The 24,142-nt window shown below is 41.4% G+C and overlaps 1 protein-coding gene across 1 annotated transcript in view; it reads right to left on the reverse strand.

Annotated features, from left to right (window-relative positions):
• LOC112254424 (sodium/potassium/calcium exchanger 3-like) overlaps nucleotides 1-24,142 on the reverse strand; it is a 143,691-nt gene that overhangs the window by 54,957 nt on the left and 64,592 nt on the right. The gene's annotated exons all lie outside the window — the stretch shown is intronic.

A 24,142-nucleotide genomic window follows, 5' to 3' on the forward strand; every position in this document is an offset into this window, starting at 1 on the left:
CCAAAGGAACACAGTCGAAGAGTGTAGTCTCACAAAGCGAGTCCCTGCTAAATTCTGTTTCTCAGTGGTGGGATGACAGGTATCTTCAGCAGTATTTCCCAAAGTTATTCCTAGGCAGGGCACACATGCCCCTGGCAAACCCTTATGTTTCAATGGGCAATATTGACTTTGTCTTGATTGCATGATTTCTCTGTCCTTATTAGCATACATAGCTTTGGGGTTTCCTGCAGGTGAGTGACATCACTAGCACACCGGTGGTCTCTCTCCACGGAAGTCCCAACAGCCTAAGTAATGATAGAGGAAATACTGCTCTTTGATCTCAATCTACCTCAATTCAGAATACTATTTGCATAGATGTTTAATTGATACAACAGAATAATATGACAGAGATCGAAGTCAGAAGTGCAAGCCAATTCCAATTACTTTATTTCAACGTAAGTTGTCAATGTATTGTGAGGTGGAATCTATGGGGAAATATGTTGGATTCGAAAAAAGTAAAGGGTGAAATTTCAAACCACATGATCATGTCATCATGGTAACCAAACTTCAACATAGACAAACCTTGTATAAAATATGTTGAATTTGTACCTTTAAAACAACGTCAGATTTTCAACGTTATATCCAATACCAGAAAAAAATATGCTGGGCAGGACCTCCTACTGGAGAATTGATCTACAGCTACCCTTTGGTTTTCCATCTAAAGGTTTTAACCAAGCCCTGTTTAGCTATGATGTCACTAACTTTGACCAATGTGCTCTCATGATAATGATCATTGCGAGATCTCCACTTAAAAAACTAAATAGATTCACTATTGCTGTTGAAGTCATTCCAAAAGATGCAAATGAAATGTGACTATACTTTATCACTCATATATCATCAATGAGGCTATTTCGGCCTCTAGCATTTGCCAAGTCATCAACAGCATTTGTTTCAATTCAATCCAGAATTCAACTAAAAAAGACAATACAATAGGCTCTGTTTTTTTTCTTCAAATGTAATGATATTTAGTGATATTTAATTTTGTTTGATTGTCAAAGCAACCAATGAGGTATAATGGCCAGGAGGGGATGGCTGCCGTTTTACGGGCTCCTAACCAACTGTGCTATTTTGTTAGTTTTTTTTCGCATTGTTTGTAACTTATTTTGTACATAAAGTTGCTGCTACCATCTGTTATGACCGAAAAGAGCTTCTGGGAATCATAACAGTGATTACTCACCTCGAACTAGACGAAGATTTTTTCTTTAATGAGTCTGACACAAAGGATATACTGATCTCCGGAGACAAGGCCCACATCCCTGTCATTCGCGTGAAGAAAAGACGGAGATACAGGGGTGAAGGTAGGGTTTCCTTGTGAGGATTCTAGGCGAGAGAGTAAATCGCCACTACCATCGGTTCTATTGGGCAACGTGCAATCATTGGAAAACAAACTGGATGATCTACGGTCGAGACTATCCTACCAACGGGACATTAAAAACTGTAATATTATAATATTATATATTTTACTAGTCGTGGCTGAACGATGACATGGATAATATAGAGCTGGATGGGTTTTCCATGCATCGGCAGGACAGAGCATCTGCATCTTGTAAGACAAGGGGTGGGGGTGTGTGTCTCTTTGTCAATAAGAGCTGGTGCGCAATGTCTAGTATTAAAGATGTCTTGAGGTATTGCTCACCTGAGATAGTGTGTTCGACAGTTTATCATGAGGTACTCTATCTACAAAGAGAGTTCTCATCTATATTATTCGTAGCAGTCTATTTACCACCACAAACCGATGCTGACACGAGCTGTATAAGGACATAAGCAAACAAGAAAATGCTCATCCAGAAGCGGCACTCCTAGTGGCCGTGGACTTTAATGCAGGCAAAGTTAAATCTGTTTTATCTCATTTCTACCAGCATGTCACATGTGCAAACAGATGGAAAAAAACTCTAGACCACCATTACTCCACACACAGACATGCATACAAAGCTCCCTCTTCGCCCTCCATTTGGCAAATCTGGCAATAATTCTATCCTCCTGATTCCTGCTTACAAGCAAAACCTAAAGTAGGAAGTACCAGTGAATCGCTCAATACAGAAGTAGTCAGCTGACGCGGATGCTACGCTACAGGACTGTTTTGCTAGCACAGACAGCGATATGTTCCATGATTCATCCAATGGCATTGAGGGGTATTCCACCTCAGTCACTGGCTTCATCAATTAGTGCATCAAAGACATTGTCCCCACAGTGACCGTACGAACATATCCCAACTAGAAGCTATGGACTACAGGCAACATCCGCACCAAGCTAAAGGCTAGAGCTGCCGCTTTCAAGGAGTGCAAACTGTTTCCTGAAGTCCACAATGTCCACAATCAGCTCCTTTGTTTTGTTGACATTGGGCGAGAGGTTATTTTCCTGGCACCACACTCCCAGGACCCTCACCTCCTTCCTGTAGGCTGTCTCGTCATTATTATTAATCAGAACTGCAACTGTTGTGTCATCTGCAAATGTGATGATTGAGTTGGAGGTGTGCGTGGCCTCATAGTCATGGGTGAACAGGGAGTACTGGAGGGGGTTGAGCACACATCCTTGTGAGCTCCCAATGTATTGGATCAGCGAAGTGGAGGTGTTGTTTCCTTCACCACCTGGAGGCGGCCCGTCAGGAAGTCCAGGACCCAGTTGCACAGGGTGAGGATCAGACCCAGCTATAGTCAATGAACAGCATTCTTACATAGGTATTCCTCTTGTCCAATTGGGATAAGGCAGTATGCGCTGCGATGGTGATTGCATCGTCTGTGGATCTATTGGGCCGGTAAGCGAATTGAAGTGGGTCTAGGGTGTCAGGTAAGGTAGAGGTGATATGATCCTTGACTAGTCTCTCAAAGCACTTCATGATGACAGAAGTGAGTGCTACGGGCGATAGTCATTTAGTTCAGTTACCTTTGCTTTCTTGTGTACAGGAACAATGGTGGACATATTGAAGCATGTGGAGACAGCAGACTGGGATAGGGAGAGATTGAATACATTTGTAAACACTCCAGCCAGCTGGTCTGGGCCGGCAGCCTTGCGAGGGTTAACACGCTTAAATGTCTTACTCACGTCCGGCCACAGAGAAGGAGTCCTCACAGTCCTTGGCAGCGGGCTGTGTCGGTGGCACTGTGTTATCCTCAAAGCAGGCGAAGAAGGTGTTTGGCTTGTCCGGAAGCAAGTCGTCGGTATCCGTGACATGGCTGGTTTTCCCTTTGTAGTCTGTGATTGTCTGTAGACCCTGCCACATACGTCTTGTGTCTGAGCTGTTGAATTGCGACTCCACTTTGTCTCTATTCTACCGTTTTGCCTGTTTGATTGCCATACGAAGGGAATAACTACACTATTTGTATTCGTCCATATTCCCAGTCACCTTGCCATGGTTAAATGCGATGGTTCGCGCTTTCAGTTTTATGTGAATGCTGCCATCTATCCACGGTTTCTGGTTAGGGTAGGTTTTAATCATCACAGTGGGTAAATCTCCTACACACTTCCCGATGAACTCAGTCACCGTATCAGTGTATTCATCAATGTTATTCACGGAGGCTACCCGGAACATGTCCCAGTCAGCATGATCAACACAATCTTGAAGCATGGATTTCGATTGGTCAGACCAGCTTTGAATAGTGCTTAGCACATGTACTTCCTGTTTGAGTTTCTGCCTATAGGAAGGGAGGAGCATATTGGCTGAAAGGAGGGCCTTGTAGACATCCTGGAAATTGGAGTAGCAGTGGTCGAGTGTTTTAGCAGCGCGAGTACTACCGTCAATATGTTGATAGAACTTTGGTAGCGTTTTCTCAAATTTGCTTTGTTAAAATCCCCAGCTACAATAAATGTAGCCTCAGGATATGTGGTTTCCAGTTTGCATAAAGTCCAGTGAAGTCCTTTGAGGGTCGTCGTGGTATCGGCTTGAGGGGGAATATACACGGCTGTGACTATAACATAATTCTCTTGGGAGGTAATGCGGTCGGCATTTGATTGTGAGGTATTCTAGGTCGGGTGAACAAAATAACTTGAGTTCCTGTATGTTATCACAATTACACCATGAGTAGTTACTCCTGAAACATACACACCCCCACCCCTTCTTCCCAGAGGGATATTTATTCCTGTGTGTGATGAACTGAGAACCCAACTGGCTGTACAGACTCAGACAGTATATCCAGAGAGAGCCATGTTTCTTGGACACAGAGCATGTTACAATCCCTGACATCTCTCTGGAAGGAAATCCTTGCCCTGAGCTCGTCATACTTTATTATCCAGAGACTGAACATTAGCGAGTCAGACTAGAAGTCCACCCTGAGAGCGTCTCCTCTGCTGCGGGAGTTTTGGGTCAGCCTCTGGAATGAGTTCAATTGCCCTGGTGGGTGCGAACAAAGGATCCGATTCGGGAAAGTCGTATTCCTGGTCGTAATACTGGTAATTCTGGTGACTTAACGCCGTTCTTCCCGGCTGTATGTAATAACACAAAAAATGTTCTGGGCTAATAATGACTAGGACTCCCCTTTCCCTTTCCTTTCAATTGCACTCCACACTGCCCTTTCACACCTGGACAAAAGGAACACATATGAGAGAATGCTGTTCATTGACTACAGCTCAGCTTTCAACACCGTAGTGCCCACAAAGCTCATCACAAAGGACCCTCAGACTGAACACCTCCCTCTGCAACTGTATCCTTGACTTCCTGACGTGACGCCCCCAGGTGGTAAGGGTAAGCAACAACACATCTGCCACGCTGCTCCTCAACACCAGGGCTCCTCAGGGGTGTGTGCTTGGTCCACTACTGTACTCCCTGTTCACCCACGATTGCGTGGCCAAGCACGACTCCAACACCATCATTAAGTTTGCTGATGACACAACAGCGCTAGGCCTGATCACCGACAACGATGACACTGGAAAGGAGGGAGGAGGTCAGAGACCTGGCAGTGTGGTGCCAGGACAACAACATCTCTCTCAATGTGAGCAAGACAAAGGAGATAATCGTGGACTACAAGAAAAGGAGGGCTGAACAGACCCCCATTAACATTGACTGGGCTGCAGTGGAGCGGGTCGAGAGTTTCAAGTTCCTTGGTGTCTACACAGCCAACAAACTATCATGGTCCAAACACAACAAGTCAGTTGTGAAGAGGGCACGACAACACTTTTTCCAACCTCAGGAGACTGAAAAGGTTTGGCATGAGTCCCCAGATCTTCAAAAAGTTCTACAGCTGCCCAATCGAGAGCATCCTGACCTTTACATCACCGCCAAGGTATGTCAACTGCTCGGCATCCGACAACAAAGCGCTAACGGACGTTAGTGCCCACGACCCAATACATCACTGGGGCCAAGCTTCCTGCTATCCAGGACCTATATACTAGGCGGTATCAGAGGAAGGCCTCCAGTCCCCAACGTCATAGACTGTTCCCTCTGCTACTGCACAGCAAGCAGTACCGGAGAGCCAGGTCTAGGACCAAAAGGCTCCTTAACAGCTTCTACCCCCAAGCCATAAGACTGCTGAACAATTCATCAAATGGCCCAGCGGACTATTTACATTGACCCCCTATTATCTATGCATAGTCACTTTACCTCTGCCTACATGTCCAAACTACCTTGACTAAACTGTACCCCCTGCACATTGACTTGGAACTGGTATATACAGTACCAGTCAATATTTGAAATGGCACATATGGAATCATATAGTAACCAAAAATGTGTTAAACAAATCAAAATATATTTTAGATTTTAGATTCTTGAAAGTAGCCACCTTTTGCCTTGATGAATGCCAAGATTGTGCAAAGCTGCCATCAAGGCAACGGGTGGCTACTTTGAAGAATCTAAAATCTAAAATATATTTGATTTGTTTAACACTTTTTTGGTTACTAAATGATTCCTTGTATGTTTTTTCATAGTTTTGATATCTTCACTATTATTCTATTATTCTTCACTATTATACAATGTAGAAAATAGTAAAAATAAAGAAAAACAATTGAATGACTGGTAATTTTGAAAGTACAATGATAGGACATTTTGTGTGGTTGAAAATACGGTAGGTTGTAAACTCATTGATCAACTAAACCAAATATTACCCAATTTTCCATGTCGAAAATACGTAGTGTGCCCGGTGGGCTACTCCGTACAAAGGGGAGTGGAGTGTTGGGACTGTGAAGGGGACACATATATTTTGGACGGGGGCCTGCTAATTTACCATATTGTGTCTGAGTTGTTTTAGGGGATTGGAGAAATCACGTGACAGTCCTAGTGCTAAATTGCACATTTAAGGAAGTAGAATGCTTGTAAAGAAAAGTTTGTGCAAGAGAGATCTATGGAAAATAAGTCGAAAGAGAGTATCTTCCTTGTACAACGTAAAACACCAAATAATGCATGCAGAGCAGAATTAGGCCGATACCTGCTAATGATAAAAATCCAGAAAAGAGCCGTTAAATTCTACAACCATTAAAAGGAAATAATTTCCAAACCTTTCACAACAAAGCCATTACCAACAGAGAGATGAACCAGGAGAATAGTCCCCTAAGCAAGCTGGTCCTGGGGCTCTGTTCACAAACACAAACCGTCCCAAAAGAGCCCCAGGACAGCAACACAATTAGACCCAACCAAATCATGAGAAAACAAAATGATAATTACTTGACACATTGTAAAGAATTAACAAAAAAACGGAGCAAACAAGAATGCTAATTGCCCTAAACAGAGAGTACACAGTGGCAGGATACCTGACCACAGTAACTCACCCAAACTTAAGGAAAGCTTTGACTATGTACAGACCTAGCGAGCATAGCCTTGCTATTGAGAAAGGCTGCCGTAGGCAGACCTGTCTCTCAAGAGAAAACAGACTATATGCACACTGCCCACAAAATGAGGTGGAAACTGAGCTGCACTTCCTAACCTCCTGCCAAGTGTATGACCATATTAGAGACACATATTTCCTTCAGATTACACAGATCCACAAAGAATTCGAAAAAAACCCCAATTTTGTTAAACTCCCATATCTACTTGGTGAAATACCAGTGTGCCATCACAGCAGCAAGATTTGTGACCTGTTGCCACAAGAAAAGGGCAACCAGTGAAGAACAAACACCATTGTAAATACAACCCATATTTATGTTAATTTATTTTCCCTTTTGTACTTCAACTATTTGCACATCATTGCAACACTGTATATAGACATAATGACATTTGAAATATATTTATTATTTTGGAACTTTTGTGAGTGTAATGTTTACTGTTCATTTTTATTGTTTAGTTCACTTTTGTTTATTAACTACTTCACTTGCTTTGGCAATGTTAACATATGTTTCCCATGCTACTAAAGCCGAGAGAGAGAGAGAGAAATAAGTACTGTATCTGTGTCTGTGGCAGAGGTGTTATTCTGACGAGACTTTGTGTGTTGTGCTAACTTCTAGAAATAAGCATCCAGAAAACATCCTAAACAGAAACATCTTATATTTATTTCCCTGTTATAGAGTAACTAACATAAATCTCTCACTGTCTCCTGACCTATCCCCTCTCTACCGTGTAACCCACTCACTAATTCATTGGAGAGAAGTGGGAGCATCAATAAACACGGTCTTGAGGAAACCACAAGCACCCCAATCAATCCCTGCAGTTTAAATATAGCACGCATAGCTCTTAGTGAATTAGCAACACACATGCGCGCACACTCATGACATGATTTAATCAGCTCAAAATGGGCCTGGCTCATTTGAAAGCCTCTTAGGAGCATTACATATCATTGATTATTAAGAGGCTACAGTTCTCTTCTGGACAGAGGGTACAGGGCTTGGAGAGCTATGTTGCTTTTCACGCGGACATTTACAATAGAAATGAATGAATCCTAAGGGACTAAGAGTACATGTGATAGAGAGGAGGATGGAAGTGTGTGTACTAATGTGGGTAGACATAGACACATACATACGTAATGCACGTGTAGCACATAATGCTAGCACACACACACACACACACACACACACACACACACACACACACACACACACACACACACACACACACACACACACACACACACACACACACACACACACACACGGTGAGAGCAGGAAGAACAGTGTCCCCATAAGACTCAGTTCATAATTTAGAAGTGTTAATAATGAAGCATTGTTTTCATTTCAAATCATGTACAGTAGCTACAGTCCAATACTCCAATACAGCTGAGCCCTAGCAGCTCTGACCATATTGGTTAGAGAGATCACGATGTGCTGTACAGTCAGCCCATGCAGTGTGTGTGTGTGTGTGTGTGTGTGTGTGTGTGTGTGTGTGTGTGTGTGTGTGTGTGTGTGTGTGTGTGTGTGTGTGTGTGTGTGGCTCATATACTCGGTTTTACTCGAAGAGGGCCTACAATAATTGAACAGGGTAAATCCATTTAAATTCAATCACATTTTGACAGCACCCCTTTTGACTTGAACACAACCTTCCATACATATTTGACCATTGCAGAAGTGCTCAGAAAATGACTATTTGGAGCTGAATGCCAAAATATTGAAGAGATAAATGTACTTGCTTCAGGAAACTAGGTGTATGTCACATGTCACTACTTCGATGGGCTGGAAATGCCGAGAGATAAGTTCGGATTGGTCTGCCATGTATCCCGCTTCTGTCTATAACATGAGTTGGTCAGTATATGTAGGTTATCCTTTCTAATGCGGCTTTTTTGAAAGATATCACGTAGTAGTTCTTTAAGTGTTGCTCTCCACTTTCTGGAGGACATAGTTTTGAAGTCAGTGGAATGCCCGATGGATTTAGAGTATGATAGCTAAGGAAATTGAGAACATTTTGGAGTTTGATTGCAAATGTGCAGAGAGAGTCGAAAAGATAACACACAGAAGGCTGTTGTATAAAACACCTGTCTCTCCGGATTACATCTTCAAACTATGGGCAACCATGGCATCCGTGACAGAGAGGCAGAAGCGTCCATCCACTTATACAGGTAAGATAGTCTAGCTAGCTACATATTCAGATATTATACGTTTAACATTTTGTCAGAAAGTTGTTTTCATTTCAAGTTAAAGCATACTGTTAGCTACCTAGCTAACGTTAGCTGGCTGGCTCGCTAGCTAACATTATGTGTATGATCTGTGTAGTAATATTATTCATACCTCAGATCCATTTGCATTGCTAGCTATAGCCTAATGTTACCTAGCTGCAGATTCATGCAGGGTAGTAATGTTATGAGTTGGGATTATGGTTAATTGTTTAGCTAGCTAGCCACATGTCTAAAAAAAAGACTCCACTATGGAACAAACCATTTCACTACACCTTCTGTGTCCTGTGCATGTGACAAATAAACTTAGATTTTATTTGATATAGTAGATGTTTACCAGAGGCGGTAATGTGAAGAACATGACCTACACCAAAGTCAAATTAGGATATAATTTTAGGCCAACGAAACAGTGTCCAAGTTCTAAAATTCTACAGTAGAATGCCCTACTTTTATTTTGTCAAACTTACAACCGGCATAAGCTATTTTCTGTAATTGGCTCGCCATCTACTTGTAAATAAGGATCTTGTTGTGAGTTTATTTTCCTGTAATAATGAAGACAAATTAGCTAAAGTGAAGACATTTTCAGCTATATGATATGGTCATTATTTGAACTGGCTAGAAAGATAACTTAACATTCACTAGCTAGCTAACAAGCTAGAAACAAACCAAAACATTGTTTAGAAAGTTGTTTTTCATTGCCTGGTCTGCTAGATTGACATGTACTAAATTCATTTTTAAACGTGTGGATTTATTGGTGTTAAAATACACTAGTTATGCTATTTTGGACCAGCAGGCTGCTGACGTCATGCAGCCTGTATTTTTTGTGTTTATACTTTTTCATAACGACAATGACAAGTTTAATGTCGGACAACATCAGTCTTGAAATCTTTGGTTGATTAGTCTTGAAATCTTTGGGTGGGGCTAAGGCTGAAGAGGATGTGAACGATGCTGAATCAGTGTAGACAAAGAGGAGCTCTCCAGTAGGTTTACCTAAACATTCAAGGGCCTATTTTACATTATCTAAAGTTTTTGTGTTGTGCCCGCTATCGGTTGAGACACAACATGCTCTTGAATACAGGGTGGGTGTCATGTTTTGGCTGATAAATGTACTAAAATGGGAATAAAATCGAAACTTCAACTTTCAAATGGTACCACAAAGATGATACACACATCAGATAAGTTTTACTTGTATGGGAATATATGTTTTTTTATTTTTATTATACCATCAATCCTCCATAGGAAACCTATTTAAATCATAGAAATATAGATACTAGAATAGACATGACAATTTAAGTTGACATTCTTCTTTGTGGTAGTAATTAGAAGATAAAAGCTAAATTGCAATGGTCTGAAGGGATAGGTCCATTCTATTAATTATATTTCTATGATTGAAATCATAGATTTCTGTACTCTGTATTCTGTATTCAACCGATGGCGGGCATAACACAAAAACCTCAGATGATGTGAAATAGGGTCAACGTTACAACATACGACTATGATTTGTTTTTACACGTTTTTAAATTGACATTAAAGTTTTAAAAATAATATAAATAATATACATGGATGTCTCGTGGAATGGTGTGGTATGCAAAATAGGTCAACTTGGAGCACCTTTATCTCCTGAATGTTTTGTCATTCAGGTCCAAAAAGTCACTTTCTGTCTACTTCTTCCATTGGCAAACATGTCTGGAAAGCTCTGTTTAAATCAAAAGGGATACTGTCAAAATCCTCTTTAGAAAACACGGTCAAACAAATAGATTCTTTCTGACAACGAATGACATCACTAAGTAGGCCCCCCCCTATACTATACCATTTGCCCTACTGTACTATACCATTTGCCCTACTGTACTATACCATTTGCCCTATTGTACTATACCATTTGCCCTATTGTACTATACCATTTGCCCTATTGTACTATACCATTTGCCCTATTGTACTATACCATTTGCCCTACTGTACTATACCATTTGCCCTATTGTACTATACCATTTGCCCTATTGTACTATACCATTTGCCCTATTGTACTATACCAGTTGCCCTATTGTACTATACCAGTTGCCCTATTGTACTATACCAGTTGCCCTACTGTACTATACCAGTTGCCCTATTGTACTATACCATTTGCCCTATTGTACTATACCATTTGCCCCCTATACCAGTTGTACTATTGTACTATACCACCATTGTACTATACCAGTTGCCCTATTGTACTATACCAGTTGCCCTACCATTGTACTATACCAGTTGCCCTATTGTACTATACCATTTGCCTTATTGTACTACACCATTTGCCCCTATACCATTTGCCTATTGTACTATACCATTTGCCCAATTGTACTATACCATTTGCCCTATTGTACTATACCATTTGCCCTATTGTACTATACCATTTGCCCTATTTTACTTGCATTTACCTGCCCTATTGTACTATACCATTTGCCCTATTGTACTATACCATTTGCCCTATTTTACTATAGCATTTGCCCTATTGTACTATACCATTTGCCCTATTGTACTATACCATTTGCCCTATTTTACTATACCATTTGCCCTATTGTACTATACCATTTGCCCTATTGTACTATACCATTTGCCCTATTGTACTATACCATTTGCCCTATTGTACTATACCACTATACCATTTGCCCTATTGCCCTATTGTACTATACCATTTGTTATTGTACTATACCCTATACCATTTGCCCTATTGTACTATACCATTTGCCCTATTGTACTATACCATTTGCCTTATTGTACTATACCATTTGCCTTATTGTACTATACCAGTTGCCCTATTGTACTCTACCATTTGCCCTATTGTACGATACCAGTTGCCCTACTGTACTATACCAGTTGCCCTGCTGTACTATACCATTTGCCCTATTGTACTATACCATTTGCCCTATTGTACTATACCAGTTGCCCTACTGTACTATACCAGTTGCCCTATTGTACTATACCATTTGCCCTAGTTTACTATAGCATTAGCACTCATATATTTCACATGATCATTAGGATAATCACTAAACCCATGAAAGCGCATAGTTACATTAGATCAATATTGACAGATAATATTACATATAGCATTTTATTCATTTTAGCAGACACTCTCATCCAGAGCGACTTACAGTAGTGAGTGCATACATTTGTGTATTTTTTCATATTATTACGTAATAATAATCATGTCTAATGTGCCTTTTAATCCATCCATCCAGTCCCTCCCTACTCCGGACCTCGGCTCTCTTAATGATGACATCATTCTAGCGTTGAAATTTGGTGTGTTGCGTAATCACAGTTGTCTGATTTGCCTACTTGGCACAGACGGTTTAAACAGAGCTGCGATGGTGATGACATTTTACTAGAACTGGTTGTCTTGGTAACGCACACGCAATGAACAAACGCGTGGGCAATTTGAAGGACAGGATCTTATAAGGGATATTGAAAATAACCTAAAATAGAAGAGGGGGAGAGGCACAGGGAGAGAGAGAGAAAGAGGGGGAGATGGAGAAAAATAGGAGATAACAAGAGGGATGGACAGGTAGAGACAGCTTCACAAGTACAGTACACCATGTCTTCAAATGCACAGATCCCTTTTCCTTTTTTTCTTGGGTCCTCTACCCTTTACAGTTCTACCTCCCTTCTGCAGTTGTGAGTTGCTGAAATGAAAACATCTGCCGCAGGAGAGACACATCTTCACATGTACATGTACAGTACAGCATGTCTTAAAATGCACAGATCCCTAGGTGGAAGGTTAAGACAACCTAATATCTAACCACATCACACACAACTGAGACAAGCAAAGGATCAAGCTGCAGTGCAGTGCCCCTGGATGAAGAGCACGTTGTGGGGATAAGGGTCTTTCTCAAGGGCTCAACTGTAGTGGAATGTCTTTTAGGATGTGAACCCAGCTGCCCTCCTGTTGCCAGAGCAATTCCCCCCTTTTTCCATTGCCTGGCCCGGGATTCTGCCACCCTTCAGATCCAACTCCTTAGCCGCTGGGCTACCTACCTATTAGAATGCTCTAGTCTTAAACTTCGTTATAGGGAGATCCCTTTTTCTTTTATCTTGGGTCCTCTACCTTCTCCAGTTCCACCTCCCTTCTGCAGTTGTGAGTTGCTAAAATGAAAAGGCCAGCATGGAGGTGGAATGTAAAAAGGAGAGGCCCGGCGAGAGGGAGAGATAGTGAATGCCAGGGTGCGTGAGTAACACACACACAGCTGGGCACGTGCGCAATTGGCACTCTGCAGTGGCGTGAGGGTCGTGTCCAGTAACTGCTGTGCCAACACACACAAACACACACACACACACACAAACACTGGATGGAAACTAGGGTCATGGCAGGTTGCCATGGTAACTGGAGGGGAATGAGGGGGTTGTTCAGTGCATCGGCCAAGCTGCCTGTGTGCATACCTGATGGGAGACGCTGACTCGTCTGAGCAAGGGAATAGAATATACTGTAGATTCCTTAGATCAGTCACATACACACGCAAGCAGCACATGGCAATTTGAAGAAAAAAAACTCAGAAGTCCTCTAAAGAGAGGGAGAGAAAGAAATAAAGTGTATAGGCCATTCTGACAAGAACATGTGTTAAAGATCAACAGACATAGAAATCCTGACTGAGTGTGGACAGATGCAGGATAATAGATTGTGAGGGGGCCACAATGTTCGACAGTGCCGGAACAAGTGTGTGTGTGTGTGAGGGCAGATGTATTGCTCTAGTTTAATAGCAGATCATGATCCTAATTAAGATCAAGATCCTAATTAGACACTCCGGTGGCCGAGATTTTTTTCTCCAGATAACCTTGGTGTGTTGCCGGTATATAGGCCGAGGTCACATGATGCAATACACCTACCAGAGTGATGGATGTTTAATCATTAATACATGCATGAAACGGATAAATAACTACATTCAACAGCAGAGGCCCGAGCTGGTGAAAAGCGTTATAGTAGTACTCTGCTGACCTCTACTTGATATGTTAAAGGTGTCAACTGTTGAAGTATAGCAGCAGTTCCATTTGCCAAGACAAGACCTACCCCCACTGTTTACAAACAAGTGCAGGGGCAAAACTTTGAACTGGATATGTAAAATAGCAGATTGTTCCTTTAATGTGGCGAGGTGTGTTGTGGGCAGTGGTTTTGGCTGCTCAATCTTCAAATTTGATCTGTCTTATAAGCTCAAGGCTAGAGAAAACCAATATGTATGTTCTCTCTGGCTGTATTTGTGATGATTGTATATATATTTTGTTTTGTTTATTTGTTGCAATAAAACTACACATGCACGCACACACACAGACACACAGACACACACACACACACACACAGACCTCACAGTGTCACATCTCATAATAGTTTGCTTTGCTTTCTGTTACTGTGCTGAGTAATATGACATTTAACCCTGATACACGCACGCGTGCATACGCACACACACTCCTTAAGGGTTCTATCCCTCTACCCCAGAGTGTAATGTGTATTTTAGCCAACGACAGCTAATAAACGCTAACATAGTCACGTCAAACTCTGAAATGACACCGAACTAGGTGCCTTTTCCTTTGTTTGAGCTGTTTCGCATGACATTGACAGGCTTTCCATATTAATGATGCTACTGTATGATCCCGCCTGGTCAGAAAAATGGCTAGCTGTCTCATCCGACACAGTGCAAATCATATCAAATCACATTTTATTGGTCACATACACATGGTTAGCAGGTGTTATTGCGAGTGTCGCGAAATGCTTGTGCTTCTAGTTCCGACAGTGCAGTAATATCTAACAAGTAATCTACCAATTCCACAACTACCTAATACACACAAATCTAAGTAAAGGGATGGAATAAGAATATATACATATAAATATATGGATGAGCAATGACAGAGCAGCATAGGCAAGATGCAATAGATAGTATAAAATACAGCATATACATATGAGATGAATAATGCAAGATATGTAAACATTATTAAAGTGCCATTATTATTAAAGTGGCATTCACTTAAAGTGGCAGGGGGAGATCAAATTCTTATTTTGCAACATTGTTGCAGAGGTTAGAGAGGCAAACAGAAAGGTTAATAAAAAAACGGTGCTGTTGCAAACTAATCTGACACTGGCAATTAGCCAATTGTTACTTTTGTTTCAGTATTTCAGTGTGGGGTCAAGTGAGGGCGTTATGTTTCATGAAGCCATATTACAAAGCTGTTGCTGACCTATGTTGGATGCATGTGATGGGCAGTGGGCTGACTAAGAGGAGGTACTGTATCTAAATAAGTCTTGGTTAATCATTACATGACTTTTACCACACTGCCTATGTTTTGCTCAGAGTCTGGCTGTGACGCAACGATCAGATGCAGAGGATGTGATCTTTCGGGCTTCTGCTGCTGTTGCTGATGACAACAGGTTGTTCCTCTACATCATCATAATTATACGTCTGCATTTTGTCTTCATTTTCACTCATGTTTTAGCTCCTTTTTTTCTTCTTCTCAGGAACCAGCCAGGTAGCAACTGTAGCCTTCTGTTCCATAAAGAAGTCAGTCAGAGTTGGTAACAATGACTGGATACATGAATGGACAAAACCCTCGATTATCTGACACCATTCATTCCTATGTGAAGACTCAATAGCGCATTGAAGTCGGTTAAGATGGCATCTTATTGAGACATAACATGCACAGTTTGAGCTACTCCAGAAAGTGACTTTGCAGGCTAGCTCAGTGCTGCCCCCTCTCATTGAGGAAGTCCAGTTGTAGGCCGCCCGGGGTATGCAGGCTGCCATTAGCAACTAAATGATCCTTATAATTTCTCCATGTGATTATAAACAAATCGGTTCAACATCTGATGTATTAGAAGCAATTATTGGTACTATGATTGACTTCAAATACACTTTTCTTGTACATGAACATTGACCACGAAGATTGCCATTTTCCATTCACTATAATGTGGGATCCTGTATTCTGCTAACAATGCCTGCAGTAACATGGTTGGTCTTGAACTTCCAATGACTCCAGTCGTTCTCCCCTGGTTGGTACCAAGATTGTGGGCCATCATTCAAACAAAGATAGGCCTCCCTGGCCACCAGTGCATATTTCCAAACTATGTTTGCATTTACATAATGGCAATAAAATAAAAAATTATGCTGGTATTCTTTTGTCCATTATTTAATTGTTTATGAAATTATATTCTTAGCTGGAAATATATTTAAGGGTTCTACCATATATATATAACTTTTAGGGGTTACATATATGAAGCAAGCAGTAGAACCCTGTCTTTCTAGTCTAGTGGTTAGTGTGTTGGGCTAGTAACCAACGGGTTGCTGGATCGAATCCCTAAGCTGCTGACTGAGGTAAAAATCTGTTGTTCTTCTCCTAGGTAGTTAACCCACTGTTCCCCAGGTGCTGAAGACATGGATGTTGATTATGGCAGCCCCACTGCACTGCTCTGATTCAGAGGGGTTGGGTAAAAGGAGGAAGACACATTTCAGTTGAAGGTATTCAGTTGTATGACTGAATTAGTATCCCTTTATCCTTTCTAAAAAAGAAGCCACCTAGCACTCTTAGCATGCCCTGGCTATTCCAGTCAACACAGAAAGGACAGACACACAACATGCAATGGTAATGCACAATCAGATCATCCAGTTTGTACTTTCTGCATGCTCTCTGTTTGTCTTTCCTGTCTCTTTTTATTTCCTGCTGGCGTGATTTCTTGCAGGATGTGATGTGATGGGAAGTGACATTGTATCCCCCCTTCCAGTCTGTGAAGTTTACCGGAGTAACAGGTTTGCCCAGGGCTAGGAGGGGACTGAGCAGACACACACACACACACACACACACACACACACACACACACACACACACACACACACACACACACACACACACACACACACACACACACACACACACACACACACACACACACACACACACACACGTTCATGCTGGTACACACATAGCACAAGTACCTCCATCACTCCATTCTCTCACAGGGCCCTTCTTCCTTAGAATCTCCTTTTCAGGGAGACTGAATTTTTCACATGGAATGGAAAGCCTAACTGGTGGGGGAAACACATTGTTATGGGAGGATGCTGTGAGTAGAACATGACTTGTGTGCCTTTAAAACCATGTTTGTTCTCTGTCAGATGCACCATGGGGAAGAAAGCAAATACCTTTGTCCCACAGTCCCATGAATCATTAATAAAACACACTGAAAAAGAGAACATTTGTGGAGAATTGTATCTCTGGCATTCATCTTTTTGTGAAAGTACACTACATGATCAAAAGTATGTGGTCACCTACTCATTCTCATTCCAAAATCATGGGCATTAATATGGAGTTGGTCCCCCCTGTTGCTGCAGGGACTTGCTTCCATTCAGCCACAAGAGCATTAGTGAGGTTGTGTTGGGCGATTGTTCCAATTCTTCACAAAGGTTTAAGATAGAGATGAGGTCAGGGCTCTGTGCAGGCCAGTAAAGTTATTCCACACCGATCTCGACAAATCAATTCTGTATGGACCTCGCTTTGTGCACAAGGGCATTGTCATGCTGAGTGCTGAAACAGGAAAGGGCCTTCTCCAAACTGTTGCCACATAGTTGGAAGCACGTCTAGAACGTCATTATATGCTGTAGCATTAAGATTTCCCTTCACTGGAACTAAGGGGCCTAGACCGAATTATAAAAAACAGCCCCCGACCATTTTTCCTCATCCACCAAACTTTACAGTTGGCACTATGCATTCGGACAGGTAGCGTTCTCCTGGCATCCGCCAAACCCATATTTGTCCATCGGACTGCCAGATGGTGAAGCGTGATTCATGACTACAGAGAACGCATTTCCACTGCTCCAATGGTGGCGGGCTTTACACCACTGCAGCCGACGCTTGGCATTGCGCAAGGTGATCTTTGGCTTGTGCGCGGATGCTCGGCCATGGAAACCCATTTCATGAAGCTCCCGACGAACAGTTATTGTGCTGACGTTTCTTCCAGAAGCAGTTTAGAACTCGGAAGTGTATGTTGTAACCGAGGACAGACGATTTTTACGCGCTAGGTGCTTCAGCAACTTGGCGGTCCTGTTCTGTGAGCTTGTGTGGCCTACCACTATGACGGTGCCACGTTGAAAGTCAGTGAGCTCTTCAGTAAGGCCATTCTACTGCTAATGTTTGTCTACGGATATTGCATGACTGTGTGCTCGATTTTATATACCAATCAGCAAAGGGTGAGGCTGAAAAAGCCGAATCCACTAATTGGAAGGGGTGTTCACATACTTTTGTATATATAGTGTAGCTATTATAAAGATGCAGTTGAAGTCGGAAGTTTACATACACCTTAGCCAAATACATTTAAACTCAGTTTCCACAATTCCTGACATTTAATCTGAGTAAAAATTCCCTGTCTTAGGTCAGTTAGGATCACCACCTTATTTTAAGAATGTGAAATGGCAGAATAATAGTAGAGAGAATGATTTATTTCAGCCTTTATTTCTTTCATCACATTCCCAGTGGGTCAGAAGTTTACATACACTCATTAAGTATTAGGTAGCATTGCCTTTAAATTGTTTAACTTGGGTCAAACGTTTCGGGTAGCCTTCCACAAGCATCCCACTGTAAGTTGGGTGAAATTTGGCCCATTCCTCCTGACAGAGCTGATGTAACTGAGTCAGGTTTGTAGGCCTCCTTGCTCACACACACTTTTTCAGTTCAGCCCACAAATTTTCTACAGGATTGAGGTCAGGGCTTTGTGATGGCTACTCCAATACCTTGACTTTGTTGTCCTCAAGCCATTTTGCCACAACTTTGGAAGTATGTTTGGGGTCATTGTCCATTTGAAAGACCCGTTTGCGACCAAGCTTTAACTTCCTGACTGATGTCTTGAGAGGTTCGCTCAATATATCCACGTAATTTTCCTTGCCTCATGATGCCATCCTTTTTGTGAAGTGCACCAGTCCCACAACATGATGCTTCTACCCCAACATGATGCTTCAGTCCCACAACATGATGCTGCTACCCCCGTGCTTCATGGTTTGGATGGTGTTCTTCGGCTTGCAAACCTCACGATTTTTCCTCCAAACGATGGTCATTATGACCAAACAGTTCTATTGTTGTTTCATCAGACCAGAGGACATTTCTCCAAAAGTACAATCTTTGTCCCCATGTGCAGTTGCAAACCGTAGTCTGGCTTTTTTATGGTGGTTTTGGAGCAGTGGCTTCTTCCTTGCTGAGCGGCCTTTTAGGTTATGTCGATATAGGACTTGTTTTTCTGTAGATATAGATACTTTGTATCTGTTTCCTTCAGCATCTTCACAAGGTCCTTTGCTGTTGTTCTGGGAGTCATTTGCACTTTTTGCACCAAAGTACGTTCATCTCTAGGAGACAGAACGCGTCTCCTTCCAGAGCAGTATGACAGCTGCGTGGTCCCATGGTGTTAATACTTGTGTACTATTGTTGGTACAGATGAACGTAGTACCTTCAGGCGTTTGGAAATTGCTCCCAAGAATGAACCAGACTTGTGGAGGTCTACAATTTTTTTCCTGGGGTCTTGGCTGATTTCTTTTGATTTTCCCATGATGTCAAGCAAAGAGGCACTGACTTTGAAGGTAGGCCTTGGAATACATCCACAGGTACACCTCCAATTGACTCAAATGATGTCAAATTGACTCAAATGATGTCAATTAGCCTATCAGAAGCTTCTAAAGCCATGACATCATTTTCTTGAATTTTCCAAGCTGTTTAAAGCACAGTCAACTTAGTGTATGTAAACTTCTCACCCACTGGAATTATGAATAATAAGTGAAATAATCTGTAAACAATTGTTCAAAAAAATTACTTGTGTCATGCACAAAGTAGATGTCCTAACCGACATGCCAAAACTATAGTTTGTTAACAAGAAATTTGTGGAGTGGTTGAAAAACTAGTTTTAATGACTCCAACCTAAATGTATGTAAACTTCCGACTTCAACTGTATATACTGCTATAGGGAGATGTGAGAAGAAAGGAATCTTTACTATACTATGAAAGTGAATGAGTCATTTTGATACTGAATATACCTTGGAGACACTTACCGTTTATGGTAATTTGAGAAGAAATTACAGTTAATTTTGTTTTGTCTCAAGCATGTATTTTTGCTATGTACGTTGCCGGAGAAGGTTTAAGTGCCTTTTACTACAGTTCATGTTAATTCCATTGTAACAAGTATTGTAACAAGTTAATGTGTGCTGACTTCCTGTCTTTTCTTTAGATTGGGGGAAATGATGTTAGCAGCTGTTAATGTGAAACTTGCAGCAAGGAAAGGACAAGTACAGACACATACACACACATTCAAACCCGTACACATGTGCAGGCACACACGCACACACGCCGCACGCACACACACACGCACACACACACACACACACACACACACACACTCAGAGAGGCATTCTAATGAGGTGTCTGCCTCTTTTTTGTTTGCAGTAAGTGAGGAGGGGAGAATCTAGGTGACGTAAACATGTTTATCTCTAATCTGAAAGACCACACTGAGATCCTGCATAATGAAGGAATGGTGGTTGGGGGCTCTGTATGTTGTAGAAATCTGTGAGAGATGCTAGAGGGGAAAATGGTGTCATTGATCAAGCCACTGTGAGGCCAATTACAGGGATACACAGCACAGAGCAGAGTCCCTGCACAACTCTGAGAGTCTAACATAGAGCCTCTTCTCACTTACTACACGTTTTGTAAAAATACAGTCGGCTACACACAATACTCAAATGTATACTTGGTACGTCTCGACTACTACCTAGAGCGCGACATTCACCCGATAGTTGCATACCTTGAAGCAGGAGGCAATCAGCTGTAAGGGAAAAAACTATGGCCCTATGAGGAAGAGTCTGAGTAGCAGGATGGCAAAATAGTATTCTTCATTTCAATTCATATTACCACCTGACGGTTACACAATTACATAATATTTGTGCCAGCCCTAGTTAAATAAAGGTTTTAAAAAAAATATATATAATACTTACATACAATGGGTATCTTAAGTATTGGATTTTGAAAAAACATTTTGTTGCTTTAAAAAGCCGGATTGAAATAGATTCAATTTTTAAAAAATCATCGACCTACACAAAATATTGCATACGAATTACAAATGAATTCAAATTAAATAACTAAAATATGGTCTTTACATAAGTATTCACCCCCTTTGTTTAGGCAAGCCTAATTAGTTCAGTCATACAATTTGGCTTAACAAATCACATAATATGTTGGACTCACTCTGTGAAATAAGAGAGGTTGACGTGGTTTATTAAAGACTACGCCTTCCTTTGTCCCCATTCATACAACATCTGTAAAGATCCCTCATCTAAGTATTGAATTTCAATCACAGATTCAGCAAAGACCTGGGAAGGGCAGTGATTGTTAGATGGATAACAATAACAAATCAGACATTGAATATCTCTCTAAGCATCATCAAGTTAATAATTATGCTGTGGATGATGTATTAAACCACCCAGACACATCAAAGTTGTATTTATTAATTCTTCTGAACTGAGCTGCAGCTCAGGGATGTCTGTGTGTGTGTGTGTGTGTGTGTGACAGAGTTGGGCTCAATTCAAATTGAATGCAGTCAATTCAGGTTATATGATTTTTAATTTGTAATTTTATAAATAAACTTTTTAGCATTTTTATAAATAGCTTCTACTTTTCAGTTTATGGAGAAGTCATTGAAAATAAATGCCCTTTTTTCGATGTTTGTAATTTCATTTTTTTTACTTCCTGAATTGACTGCCTTCAATTTGAATTGAGCCCAACCTTGGTGGGTGTTGTGAAGATATGCAGATATGTAAGCTGTATTCTAACTCCGATAACGGCACTCTGTGTGTTTGCATTGCCCGTGGGCGTGTGTTTGTCTTTCCGTGGGCGTGTGTGTTTTTCTGGGTCCTTGTATGTGTGAGGGTTTTCCATGTGGAATCCTGGGGCTTTATGAGACTGCATTCTGCCAAGCAATCTCTTGATCTCACTGTTAACACACCGCCTCCCAAAATTCGCCCCTGTCCTAGATACAACGTGCACACACACAAACCAAACCCACACCTAAGCCGAATGCACACTCATTCACTCACTCACTCACTCACTCACTCACTCACTCACTCACTCACTCACTCACTCACTCACTCACTCACTCACTCACTCACTCACACACTCTCACACACACTCTCACACACACTCTCACACACACACACACACACACACACACACACACACACACACACACACACACACACACACACACACACACACACACACACACACACACACACACACATTCTCATATGCTCTAGACAGCTCTTTATCCTATTGCCTGCTTCCAACCCCTGCTCTCTCCGAGTAAGTTATATGGGAGTTATATTTAGACAGAAATACTTAATAGCCTGTTTTCCGCTTAATCACGCTTTGCATCCTGAAACGCTCAAATTATTTTAATAGGGTTCTTCCTGCTTTTCTGCACAAAAGAGCCTGTCTCATCTATCTCTCATTCTCTCACCCCCTCTTGATCATTGTCTCTGTCTCTCTTCCTCTCTCAATCTCTCACTCCCTCTTGATCATTCTCCCCCCTTCTCTCTCTATCTCTCGCTCTCCTTTCCACTATTCTTCCAATCCAACATCCTTAAACATCGCTCAACTTGGACCAGTAGACCAGGCTATGTATGCATAGAAAGCGAGAGATCAGAGTTTCATCATCACAGATTAATGTGGACGTCCATTCGCTTCATTAGTAATGATTACACATTAACGATGATCTCACAATCTATCAGATCTCATTCTACTCACTGGATCCAGTCAAATGTCAATTCTCATTGAGTCTTTTATAGCTTGTGGCCTTATTACTTCCAGAACATTCCCATTGTAGGACACAGAAGGACACAAAATCACATAATGTACAGTAACACATATTCACACACACACGCACACACACATACTCCGCCTGATTGCTTGACTGCCAGTGTGTGAGAGTTTTCCTGTGTGTCAGCTGTAGCCATGCTGACCGGGGGAATTGAAAGTGCTAATTGTTCAGGTCTTGTTTCCATTGACCCGTGTGGACATGGAGCATTAAAGGGAGATTTTTTGTTACTCTGGACCTGATTCAGAATTAATTTATTTTCAGTGTTTATAGTCAGGGTTTTTGTCTATATTTTTGCTATATTTGCTACATGAAACTATCACTCAACAAACTAACAGTTGAAAAAAATGTTGAAGTGTCATATGCATTCCTGTTGACTTGTAAGCATCAGCAATAAATTCATTCCATAAAGACTCATCTGATTGCAGGGCTCCCGAGTGGCGCCGCGGTCGAAGGCACTGCATCTCAGTGCTAGAGGCATCACTACAGACCCTGGTTTGTTTCCAGGCTGTATCACAACCGGCTGTGATTGGGAGTCCCATAGGGCAGTGCCCAGTGTCGTCCTGGTTAGGGTTTGGCTGGGGTAGGCCATCATTGTAAATAAGAATTTGTTTTTAACTGCCTTGCCTAGTTAAATAAAGGTAATAAAAAACAACAGACGGACAGGAGGCTATCAGCTGTAAAGCTCTACTTCTTGCCTTGCTTTCAATTCACAATACAACCAGACAGTTACACAATTATACACACACAACTGACATCCCTGAGCAGTTTCCTTCTTGTCCTGCAGCTCAGTTCAGAAGAACGACAAAATAAATATTTGATGTATCTGGGTGGTTTAATACATGATCCACAGCATAATTATTAATTTGATGATGCTTAAAGAGATATTCAATGTCTGATTTGTTATTGTTATACATCTAACAATCACTGCCCTTCTTTACGAGGCTTTCAAATAGGTTCCCTCGTCTTTATTGTTGAATCTGTGCTTGAAATTCAATACTTAGATGAGGGATCTTACAGATGTTGTATGAATGGGGACAAAGGAAGGCGTAGTCATTAAAAAATCATGTCAACCCCTCTTATTTCACAGAGTGAGTCCAACATATTATGTGATTTGTTAATTCACATTTTACTCCTGAACTAATTAGGCTTGCCTAAACAAAGGGGTTGAATACTTATATAAAGACCATATTTTAGTTGTTTAATATGTATTCATTTGTCATTCTTATGCAGTACTTTGTGTAGCTCAATGAAAAAAATTACAATTGAATCTATTTCATTCCGACTTTGTAAAGCA

This window comes from Oncorhynchus tshawytscha, linkage group LG01, assembly GCF_018296145.1.
Source record: "Oncorhynchus tshawytscha isolate Ot180627B linkage group LG01, Otsh_v2.0, whole genome shotgun sequence".
Classification (NCBI taxonomy): Eukaryota; Metazoa; Chordata; class Actinopteri; order Salmoniformes; family Salmonidae; genus Oncorhynchus; species Oncorhynchus tshawytscha.